Source organism: Grammomys surdaster, unplaced genomic scaffold, assembly GCF_004785775.1.
Source record: "Grammomys surdaster isolate TR1022 unplaced genomic scaffold, NIH_TR_1.0 233, whole genome shotgun sequence".
NCBI classification, from domain to species: domain Eukaryota; kingdom Metazoa; phylum Chordata; class Mammalia; order Rodentia; family Muridae; genus Grammomys; species Grammomys surdaster.
The window spans coordinates 4,593,278-4,606,309 of NW_021604678.1; positions in this window are offsets into that span (position 1 = coordinate 4,593,278).

Here is a 13,032-nt window from a genome sequence, read left to right on the forward strand (position 1 = left end):
TTGTTTGCTCTGCCTCTTGACCTGTGGTTGACTTTATCTAATCCTGTTTATAGAAAGCTCTTGGATAAAAGGTGTGTGCTAGGGCTGAGCCACACTGCAACTAGAGACAGATTTTTCCAGTATACAATTTCAGGGTTCACAGTATGATATCTTACAACACCCAGCCTTCATCAATTTAGTCAGACTTTACAAAAGGACCTCATCAATCTAGATCTGTACCCTGGTTTCCTTCTCCAGTATGTAAATGAACTTTAATGAATTCTTCCCCACGGACCAGTCTCCAGTGTTCTACAACCCTCCTTGACTCTCTGGTCTCCTGGGGGTCTACGGTCTCCAGCTGTCTTAGTTAGGGTTTTACTGCTGTGAACACACAGACACCATGACCAAGGCAAGTCTTTTTTTTTTTAATGTTGTTATCTCTTTATTTTATGTTATTATTTATTTATTTATTTTATGCATATGAGTACACTGTAGCTGTCTTCAGACACACCAGAAGAGAGCATCGGATCCCATTACAGATGCTTGTAAGCCACCATGTGGTTGCTGGGAATTGAACTCAGGACCTCTAGAAGAGCAGTCAGTGCTCTTAACCTCTGAGCCATCTCTCTAGCCCCAAGGCAAGTCTTATAAAGGACAACATTTAATTGGGACTGGCTTACAGGTTCAGAAGTTCAGTCCATCATCAAGGTGGGTGCAGGGCAACTTCTAGGCAGGCATGATGAAGGCAGAGCTGGGAGTTCTACATCTTTATCTGAAGGCTGCTAGTGGAAGACTGACTTCCAGGCAGCTAGGATGAGGGTCTTAAAGCCCACACAGTGACACACCTACTCCAACAAAGCCACACCTCCTAATGGTGCCACTCCCTGGGCCAAGCATATACAAAGCATCACATTTCACTCCCTGGCTCCCACAGACTTGTTCAAACACATGAGTCTACAGGGGCCATATCTAGCCATAGCATAATAAAAGGTACATTTAGTCCAACTTCTAAAGTCCCTATAGTCTGTAACAGTCTCAACAATGTTAAACGTCCAAAGTTCAAGGTCTCTTCTGAGCTCCATCCAATCACTTAGCTGTAATCCCCAAAGCAAGACGGGAAACCAGCTGGGCAAACTCTAAACTCTGCACCTCCATGTCTGATGTCAAAGCAGTCTTCAGATCTCCAACTCGTTTTTCATCTTCGTTGACTGCAACAAACTTCCTTCTCTTGGGCTGGTTCCACTCCCTGTTAGCAGCTTTCCTCAGCAGATAGCCCATGGCTCTGGCATCTCAAACATTTTGGGGTCTTCAAGGCAGGTCCAATGATATAGCTTCTTGTTTCAATGTCTGGGATCTACACATGATCTTCTGGGCTCCTCCAAAGGGCTGGCATCACTTCTCCAGCTCTGGTTGATCCAGTCCACTGCCACTGCTGTTCTTGGTGGTCATCCCATGGTACTGGCATCTCCAATACACTGGGGCCTTCTGCTGCAACTAGGCTTCACCAATAGCCTCTCATAGGCTCTCTTCATAGTGCCAGACCTCAATTCCTTTGCATGACCCCCTCAATCCTGGGTCATCAACTACAATTTAAGCTGCACCTTCACCAGAGGCCTTCCATAGACTTTCACACTGCCAAGCCTCAGCTGCTCTTCATGACCCCTTCATGCCTCCAAAACCAGTACCACTTGGGTGACTCTTATATATTACTAAGTGCAGTTTCAGCATGAGGCTATCAACCTGGCTATCTCTGGAACACAGCTTCTTTGAGCTCTCAGAAAACACTTCCCAGATGATTTCATCTCAATGATGCTGGTCTCTTAATTGTCACTAATTTCTTAGCTGCAGCTAACCAATATCAACTATCCCAGTAGTCCCTTTGACTTTTCACTTTAAAGCCAGAGCCACAAGGCTGAAGCTGCTGTTTTCTGCTACTTTCTGGGGCTGAACATGCCCCCTTATTCTATTACCAGCTTTCTGTTTTCCAACTCCCTCTCTGCCTCAGCTTGCCTCTCCTGGAACTTGCTATGTAGATTGACCTTGAACTGAGAGATCTGCATGGTTCTGTCTCCTGTAATGCTGGGATTAAAGGCATAGACCACCATGCCTGGATTTAAGCTTTTCTTCTCCTAGAACCTGCTTTGTTCCAGGCTGGTCTTGAACTCAAAGATCTATGTGGCTTTATATCCTGGGTACCACCATGCCTGGGTCTAAAGTTAGCTGGGTGGGATCTTGTCCCCAAATCCTTTAATCTGTTATCTCTTAGAACATAGGATTCGGTTCCATTTCACTTCCTGGTGCTCCTTTAACACTTGAACCATATATATTTTTCCTTTCTAACTTGCTATGCTTGTTCAAAATGCTCTTCATGAGACTTAACCAGAGAACAAAGTCTATGACAAGTGTCTCTGAGACTTCCTTTGTCAATGTAATTAATCTGAGTTGATTCACCTTAGTCTCAGGCAGACTCTTCAGAAAAGGGCAAAAAGCAGTCATGTTCTTCACCAAAATACCACAAACACAGTATCTAGGCCACATACTGAAATTCTTCTTCATTGAAACATTTTGGGCCAGGTCTGCAGAGTTCAAATCACTCACAGCAACAAAGTCTTCCATATTCCTACTAGGATGGCCACTAAGCCCAATTTAAAGCGTTCTACTGCTTTCCAAAGTCCCAAAATCCACATTCCTCCAAACAAAAAAGCATGGTCAGGCCTATCACAGCAATACCCCAGCCCCTGGCACCACCTTCTGTCTTGGTTAGGGTTTTACTGCTGTGAACAGACACCATGACCTCTTATAAAGGACAACATTTAATTGGGCTGTCTTATAGGTTCAGAGGTTCAGTCAGTCATCATCAAGGTGGGAGCATGGCAGCATCCAGGCAGGCATGGTGCAGAAAGAGCTGAGTGTTCTACATTTTCATCTAAAGGCTGCTAGTAGAAGACTGACTTCCAGGCAGCTAGGATGAAGGTCTTAAAGCCCAAGCCCACAGTGACACACCTACTCCAACAAGGCCACACCTCCTAATAGTGCCACTCCCTGGGCCAAGTATATACAAACCACCACACTGACTATCCATATCCTTTCCAGGTGTCCCAGTGTCACGAGAAGGGAGCAGTGTATTCTGAGCCAAGATAAAGGGGTTCCTCACTTACCCATCCTACAACCCCAATAGGAACTGCTTGCATTACTAGAGCTATTTAATATCTATATGGGTTCCCAACTTAGCCCTCACTGATCGGCCTCTTTATGAAACCACTAAGGAGTCTCCGGAAGAGCCACTCTTTTTTTTTTTTTTTTTTTTTTTAAAGATTTATTTATTTCATTTATATGAGTACACTGTAGCTGTCTTCAGACACACCAGAAGAGGGCATCAAATCTCATTACAGATGGTTGTGAGCCACCATGTGGTTGCTGGGATTTGAACTCAGGACCTCTAGAAGAGCAGTCAGTGCTCTTAACCACTGAGCCATCTCTCCAGCCCCCCGGAAGAGCCACTCTTCTCCCACCCATGAGCCTACTTAAGCCCGCTCTCTACTGTGCCTCTATCCTAGCACTTCCAGACCTGCACAAACCCTATTTCTTCTTACATGCTAACCAAGGACAAACCCTCACAGTGCTCTGCCAGACAGGGGAGGGTGATACATATCACTCCACAGTCTATTTCTCCACACAGCTAAATGAGGTCACCAGGGGCCTCCAGACCCTGATCACAGTGCCACTGCTCGCCCCCAAAGCAAACAACATTGACCCACGAGTCCTCGTTACATGCTCACCCGAGAACCTCACCAGCCACCAGGAGTTTCTAACTCCCCAGCCAGAGGCCAGCTTCTCTATGCATACTTATTATAATGATCCCAACCTTGTATTTGAGCCATTTCCACCCTCAACCCCACAACGCTCCTCCCAGTAACCCGTCCCCATCCCTGCACCTCCTTCACTCATGCTCAGAGACACTCCACCCCTGTTCTTCTGCCCATATCTTTGGCTATCCCTGAAAAAGACCCAGACTGGTTCACCACAGGATAGGCTATGCTTGAAGGGGTCTAAGTGCCCCCACAAGCTCACGCATGCTAGATGTGATGTCCCTACCCCTTCCCACAACTTCGCAACAGGCAGAGTTCATTCTCCCACCCAAGCTCTCATGCTCGCTCCCAGCCTCACAGTCCAAATATGCCTACAACATAACACGCTCCAACATCTTATTTTTAGCTTTTAATTAATTCTTCATAAGTTTTACATCATGTATGCCAGCCCCACTCATCTTCCTGTCCCCTCAGATCCTCCCTTCACTCTTGTAACACACATCTCCCCCAAATAAAAATTCACAAGCAAACAAAAAACAAAGCATAGAAAATATCTCCTCATGGAAGCTGTAGTGTGTCCCATTATGTCCCAGTGTGTCCCAGACTAGATCCCTCTGTCCACACATCTTCACTGGCAAATGTTCATTGCAATGTCTGTGGAGAGCCTTTGGGGCTGCTTGGCAGGAATATGACATTGGCCAAGGACAAGGAAATGTGCTTTAGGCAGGAATCTGACTTTGGGCCATGACAAGGAAGTAAGTCCAGACAGGAGTCTATTTTTAGGCTAAAACAGAGAAGTAATTTCAGTCAAGAATCCAAGTCTTAGGTTAAAACAAAGAAGTAGGCCTCAGGCTTGAATATGACTGTGGGCTAGGACAGGGAAGTAGGCTCAGATATTTTTATCAGCCAGATGAGCCCTTAAAACAGCAAGAGTGATCACAGGGTGATCATGGGACTCTGTATATTGCCTTGTTTGTTTTGTGACTGTTTGTTTCTATTGTATTGTTGGTTCCTCAACTTAGAACTGACCTAAATACTTGCATGTAATTAAAAGGGCTTAAAAGAAAAGTTGAATTAAACAAACCTGCCTTCAGCCTCAGAACTGGCTGGGGTTTGCTGCATTTTTGTCTAATCGTCTCTTTTCTTTTAATCCTCACTCCTGCGCTGGAGAACTGGTTGACTGACTGAGCGGGCTTGGTCAAATGTCTCTCTGGCTTTAGCGGCACCAGCAATACTGGATCCTCACCAGACCTCTTCCCACTTATCCTGTGGTTGCCCTGAGTCATGGAGATCCTGCAGCTTTGGATCAGCAGGTCTGGCCCTTTCACAAGCCCCACCAGTTGGTGTAGGTTTAGGGGTGGGCAAAGTCCTGCTTGGATGGCAGCTGAGCTGGTCAGCCTGCTATCTCTTGCACATCTGCACTGCCAGGGCGAGCTCTCCAGCACTGCCCTGGCTATGCTGCCCATTGCATCCATCAGCAGGAGGCAAGGTCAGCTCTCCTGCTCTCATGACTTCAGGGTCGGCTCACAGGCACCCAGACCTCCAGAGTCAGTTCCACTGTGCTGCCCAGTCAAGGCATGGGGCCCACTCTCCAGGCACTGCAGCGGGTGAGGGGCTGGGATAGCTCTCCAGCTCTCACACCCTCAGAGTGGCTCACCTGTGCTCCCAGCTCCACTGTGTTGCCCACAAGGTGCATGACCTGCTCTCCTGAGTGCTGCAGCCAGTGAGGGAACAGAGCCAGCTCATGACCCAGGGGACAAGCTCTACTTGCAGGTAGCAAGAGGGGGGTGTGGGGAAGGGCATCAACTCTGTGCCACTTCATGGTGGAGAAACGGCAGGGCCAGACCTCCCTCCCTCACCTGTCCCCCTCGACTACCACCAGGGCCAGCTCTACTGTGCAGTCCAGAGAGGTGCAGAGTCAACTCTCCTGTGTGCTACTATAGGGGAGAGGTTGGGCCAGCTCTCCACAGTGGCTCAGTCAGCAAGGGTTGGGGCCTGTTCTGTTAGACTTCAGAGTGCAGCTTAGAACAGACAACAGCAGACCAAATGGTTCCAAAGGGGAGGGGGTTTATTCAGGAGATAGGGAAGAGGAGAGAGAGAGCAGAGAAGTAGAGGAGTAGAGGCCGGCCATGACCACGTGGAGAGAGGGGGAAGGGAAGGGAGGAAGGGCGAGGAGAAGCTAGAGGCAAGAGAGTAAGAGAGTAAGAGAGAGAAGAGGAGGCAAGTAGCCCCTTTTATAGTGGGCAGGCCTACCTGGCTGTTGCCAGGTAACTGTGGGGAGGAACATACCTGGCTGTTGCCAGGTAACTGTGGAGGTGGAGTTTAGATAGAATACTAACAAGTTCTGCACCACCTTTGGACATCTATGTGGTCCCAGGTAGCTGCACAAACCAGAGATACCCCTGTGGTTTCTATTGGTAACATGAGCCACTGACACCAACCCCTGCTGTTGCATGGCCATGAAGCCAGACATGGCCCTCAGCTGCCACACTGGCTGAGACTTCACCATGGCCTCTGATGTTGGGGCTGGGTGCTCACAACAGGCTGTTCTTTTCCACTCTTGAGTCTCTGGTTCCATCTCTCCTCACAATGCTCAAACTGCTCCACTTCTCTTTCTCTCCCCTATGTCTACCACATACTTACACATTGTAGTGGCTCCAGCTGGGGGTGAGCCATGAAGCTGGCTGACATGAAAAGGGTAAACGATAGACTCTCATCTCAGTAGCCAGGCTGATCAAACAGTCTGATAGACTGTGCTGTCATATCCTGACCAAAGTCTAACAATGAACTACCATCCCCACAGCCAGTCTTGTACACACACACACACACACACACACACACTCCTTTCTGCAGCCATCTGCCCCTCTGGTGGCTGACTCCTGACTCACCTCCATTCCCTGCTTCAGCCTTTGTTCAGCCTCCACTCTCCTTCTGATGCAGGCACTTCCTCCTCATCTCCACTGACAGGCTATTTCAAAATGGCCAGCCCAACCCTGTGAGAGTTACCAAAAGGCAAACCCTAACTCTAACCTCCGCCCTTCCCTGTTTCCTTCTCACCAATGAGAGGTCAGTTACCTGCCCTAGACCGGCAGGTAGACTTCATCCGTATGACCCCAGTCAAGTACTTACTAGTATTTATAGGTACCTTTTCAAGATGAGTTGGGGCTCTCCTCCACTCCTTCAATGACCCTGCATGTATCTATTTGACTACTCAAATCACATCCCTTCTCTGCCCCAGTCCACTGAGTAAGTGGAGAGGATGGATGGGACCATAAAAGAAATCCTCATCAAACTACAGAATTCAACCAAGGTGAAACGCCTACCAGTACTCCACCCTAATCAAACTCCAAGGCTTGCCAATAAATCTCTCATCAGTCTCTTTGAGCTTATATACAAGAGACCCCCTTGTGCCCTGGGGACTCAACAGACACACCCCAACTTCTGTCCCTAGCTCACAGCCTTCTGTCCTACCCTCTCCACTACAGCAAATGTGGTATATGTCCCAGATGATCCAGTCTTCCCTAACACCTAAACGGCAGCACACACACAAGGTCATTTACTCATCCTACCACTACAAAATTAAATAATGTTAACAGTCTTCACAGACTCAAGAAGCCTTTCCCAACATGCGCAATCTCCATCCAACTTTGTCTCTAGGTGTCGTGTGCCCCCCCAACCCCTCCCGAACAGATATCTCAATGCTTTTAGATGTTTCTGTTTTGTAACAGATTCCTCTGAGATCAAAACTTTAGCAGGTAAACAACTCAAAATAGCTTAAGAACTCCCTGAAACTGACCAGATTCATTGAGCCCTTCCTTGCCCAAGTAAGCAGAGCCCAGCTGCCCAGAAGACACTCAGATAAGCTAAGAAGCAAAGAAGACTCCCAGAGGAGAAAAGCTACCTGCAATAAGCAGAAGCCAGCCAAGCTGCCTGAAACAGGTTTAGGGCAACTGAGGACCTGAAAAACCAAACCAAAACAAACAAAACAAACCACTCACCAAACTGTTAATCTGCTCGCAGGCTGTGAGTGTGTTCCAGGTTCGTAGCTTTGTGGGTAGGGTTTGGTGATGCAGCTGTCTTTGGATCATTTTGCTCTCTAAGTAACCCTACACCCATATAAGTAGACAAGGGCTCTGTCTCATCTCTTACCGTGAATGAGCTTGTGTTGTGATGACATCTCACAACATGGATTTCAGGACTGGCTCCTAATCTCCAGAAGAGACTCACACAATATGGCTGCCTACAGATGAATCCCTTGAAAACATGGACGGATGCAGATGGCCCTTCCTCAAATACTGGTCTTGGGTCAATTTTCCTCCCTAAGGAACATGGCCAGAAGCACCTACGGAAGGACAAGGAGTCAGGTCCCTTATAGGATATGGGGGACATACATAAGAATGGTGTAGTTTAGGAAGTTAACCATAAAAAAATCCTTCTACATGGGGTACCTAAAACTTTGGCTTGCAATTGTACATCCATGGGGCAAATGGACCCCTCCAAACTTTACAATTGACAATAGAACAAAGCAAAAACAAAAACCGATTTCTGTTCCTGTGAGCACAAACACCTAGACCCCTGGTACCCAGCCCATGCCTCATCCCCAGGATTGGGAACACCATGAAAACAACAGTCATCCATTCTTCAATCCCAACATCTCTCTCATAGTAGTGTTACAGCTTGCAAATTCCGGCCACACTTTGCTGTCCATGCTGACCTAGAGCTGGGGAAAGAAAGACTCCTGGGTTTGTCTGAGGGCCTTCTAAATGACATATACTGGGTAGTCATATCCAGCCAAACACTATAACATGACTTTCATGGACCTCCTGGCTTCTCTAATCCAACTAATTCTGGCCAACATCTTACTGTGTGACCAGGTCTACTTCTCTGCTTGCTCTCGATATCCAACTACCTCTGCCTTCTTCTCCCAGAGACACCCCCTCACCCCCCCCACCCCCGCTGCATGGAATTTCCAACAACCTCCCTTTTTCTGCTCAGCTATTGGCTGTCAGGTGTTTATTAAAGTCAACCAGAGCATATCTTAGGCAGGTGAGGAAGAAACAAATATTTACATATCCTGCCAGCATGGTGCTGGTGCAGCAATTAACAATTGAGAATACAGGGGCACATTTCATAACTAGTTGATACAATATGAAGATTACCCCAAAATGGCACAAACCAAATACAGGCCAACTGCATAGAACATTGTAGTGGTTTGAATAATAATGCCCTACCTCCTTAGATTTAATGCCACTCATTAGGAGTGACACTTGAAAGAAATTTGGGAGTGTGGCTTTGTTAGAGTAGGCCTGGCCTTAGCGGAAGATGTGTGTCCCTGGGAGTGACATTTGACATCACATTTGATATTTCTGATGCTCAAGCAAGGCTCAGTGGCTGTCTCTTCCTATTGCCTTTGGATCCAGATGCAGGACTTTCAGCTACTCTTTCAGTGTCATGTCTGCCTGCATCCCCGCCATAATAACAACGCACTAAACTGTAATTAAGCCCAAATTAAAAGAGTTACAGTGGCCATGATGTCTCTTTACAGCAATAGACTAGAATAACAGTTGGTACAGTGAGCTGGTGTTGCTTTGACAGACCTGACCATGTGGACTTTGGATTAGGAAAGCAGTTGAACACTTTGCGTGGGACTTAATGGGCCATACCAGTAAAAGCATGGAAGGCGGTGGGCAGAGAGCAATGTAGACTATGAGATCCTGGCTGAAGAGTTTTCAGAGGAGAAGAATATTAGTAAGTGGCCTAGTGTGATGCTATGTATATGCTTGGCCCACGGAGTGGCACTATTAGAAGGTGTGGTCCTACTGGGGTAGGTGTGTCACTGTGGGTGTGGGCTTTAAGACCCTATTCCTAGCTGCCTGGAAGCCAGTCTTCACTAGCAGCCTTCAGATGAAGATGTAGAACTCTCAGCTCCTCCTGCACCATGCCTGCCTGGGTGCTGCCATGTTCCTGCCTTGATGATAATAGACTGAACCTCTGAACCTGTAAGCCAGCCCCAGTTAAATGTTGTCCTTATGAGAATTTCCTTGGTCCTGGTGTCTGTTCACAGCAGTAAAACCCTAACTAAGACAGAGCACAAGGAGATTAAAAGTTTAAAGAAAAGCCTGGTGCTAAATGGAATAAAGGGACCTCAGGGCGAGACCCACCCAGCTCAGCTTCCAATCTGTGGAAAGGAATCGAAGAAAAGGCTAAGCAGTGAAGGAAAGCATCAACAAGAAAGCTGATGCAGATATGATTAAACAACGGGGCCTCCATCTTTCAGACTCAGCAAGCAGAACTTGGCAGCTTTAGCCACGTGGTTCTGACTTTAGAATCAAGGTGTTTGACAGGGTCTGTGGAATTTCCCTCCACAGCTAAGGAAAGTGCTGAGGCCAGGTGTGTGGCAGGGGTGTCCCTGCATGAAGGCCCAGAGAGGCCACTGAGTGAAGCTGTGAAGTGAATTCTGATTGGAGTCCCCAGGATGTTAGAGGTGCCAGAGTCATGGTATACCCACCAAGGAAAGTCACAGGCTGGGTATGTAAGCAGCCCAAGAGAGAGAATTATGTGGTCTGTTTTGTGATTTTGATTATGATTTTAGAGAGAGTTACAGTTGAGAGATTGCCTTGAGACTCAGAAGAGACTGAACTTTGGAATTTTAAACATTTACTGAGATTGTGATAGACTATGCCGACTTTTGAAGATGGACACTGGATGCATTTTTGCATTATAATATTATAAGCCTATGGGGGGGTGTCAGGGAAAGAACACAGCAAAAGAACACTGACCAAGATAGACAGGAAACAAATTGTACCCACTTGTTCCCAGGCCAATCATCAAATGGCACTTTCTTTGCATGTCAGATTGGCATGTAACATTTATTACCCCGGAGGGAAATGTACCACAGTCTTCCTCTCTCCAGACTTAGTCTTCTGGGTCAGCTAGTCTATCAATATCTTGTCCATCATAGGAGAGAGAGAGAGGCCCCCTGCTACTCTCCATACTCCTGAGAAGCCCTAACAGTTGACAACCACTGCTGCTTCAACAACACTAGGGACCCAACAGGTATAATACAGCCAACTGACTAACCAGATTGGGGAAGAGCTGATCCTCGTACAACACCAAGTATAGTCAGTCACCCTGCAAAATCAGACAGATGCCCTGGCTGCAGCTGTCTTCCCAAACCGAAGAGGACTAGAGTTAATTGTCAAAAAGGGAGGCATCTGTGCCTTCCCAGAGGAAGAATGGTGTTTATATGAAAACCAGTCCTGCCTAGTGTGGGAAAATGCACAACAATTTTTTAGAAAGAATCAGAAGTAGAGAAAATGTAGACAGTGTTTTCTGGAAAGACACACCTGTAAGTTGCCCCCCTCGACAGGCTCAGTCAAAGTGAATACAGTTATGATTGTATTAACTTTACTCTTCTGTTCCTTCCCTTTCAACTGTCTCACCAAGTTCCTCTAGCAAAGACTGTAAGTTTTCAGCACCCAGGGGATCACTGAATTCTTCATGGTTGGTGGCTACCAACTTGGAAGCCTGCTCAACCTGTCCCCTTTGTCTTTGAGAGGGAGCCTTGCTCTAGCAGGAAGCAGCCTCTGCAAAACTATGATCCCTCTCCTTTCTCCTTTTACACTTTCCAGGGTATGTTGTGTAATAAATAGCCTCAGGCCAGGAGGCTCTACTGGGTGATAGCCATGGGCCATGGAGAACTGCTTAACCTCAGCCTGAACTTTCTGCTTCACCTACAAAAGCACTATTTCTGGATAGAGAAAACAACTCACCCTGCCCCCATCAAAATAGCTGTAACTTCCTGGTAGCTCTGCCAGTGTCCCTCACCCCTCTGAATATGCTCAACTTTCATCCCAAGGAAAGGTTATGGCCCCTCACTGTTCCAGTGGACAGTCTCAACCTGTTGAAATGGAGTCCATCTGTTTTCTGCCTCACTTGCATTACACCAGGCTCTTATCCCTTTGGAACCGAAAGCCCAGACTAACCCTTCTGTTTATAAACTGCCCTACCCATGATGTTTTTTTCACAGCAATAGAAAAGTAGCAAATACAGCTTGGCTGAAAAACGATTATTGAATGCGTGTATATGTTGTGTGCATGATGTCTGCATGTGGGCACACAACCTGGAGGTCAGAGGTCAGCTTCCTGGCATTACTTCTTCCACTTTCACCTAGGTGCCAGGACCTTTATCGGCTGAGCCCTGTCATTGTCCCTTTAATATGGGTTTAAATATCTGCATATTTAATATATGTGTGTATATACATATTTAGCACATATAGCACTGTCTTAACAGGTTTCTCCCATTGTCCTCTTCTCCACTTTTCCTTCCCATTGAAACTCTTCTTCCTCCCATCAAAACCCCCTTCCTTCTTTCCTTCATCTTTGTGTGTGTGTGTGTGTGTGTGTTCTACTGCATTAAATTAGGGTCGTCACTTGAATGAGCACAGGTGCAGCATTATTTATCCAAACAAGAGCAACTTACACCATGAGGAATATGGCTCTTGTCCCAACAACCATTAACTGCCTGTAGGGTTCAGAGAGAGGGAAGGATTAATGAGGTTCCACCTCCATCCATGAGGACATGTTACTGGGGCAGTCTTATGCAGGTCTTACAGCCACATTGTGGCTGTCTAGTTTTACTCGTTTTTTTTTTTCAAGATAAGATGTTGTTATAGATTCTGATGATTAGTTTCAAATTTGTGAATTCAAGTGATCTTCTAGGCTCAGCTCCCAGAATTGCTAGGATTGCAAGCTATCTTCTTCATACTGAGTGCAAGTATTTATTTGTTAAATATTTATTCATTTATTTGAGAAAGGTCTCAAAGAGCAGCACACTCTGGCCTCAAACTCACTATAACTTCTGACTATCCTCCCTCCATCTCCCAAGTCCTGGGTTTGTAGGTTGTGTGCCAGCATGTCCAGTTTATGTAGTTCTAGGAATGAACTTCATGTGTGTTTGCATGCAAGACAAACACATCCCCAGCCCTTTGAGTTGTCATCATCATTGTCTTCCTCCTCCCCCTCCCCATCTTTTCTCCTCCTCCTCCTCCCTCCTCCTCCTCCCTCCTCCCTCCTCCTCCTTCCTCCTCCTCCTCCCTCCCTCCTCCCTTCTTCCTCCTCCTCCTAACTCCTCCTCCCTCCTCCCTCCTCCCTCTTCCTCCTCCTCTTCTTTTTCTTCTTCTCCTTCTTCCTCCTCTTCCTCTTCCTCCTCCTCCTCCTCCTCCTCCTCCTCCTCCTCCTCCTCC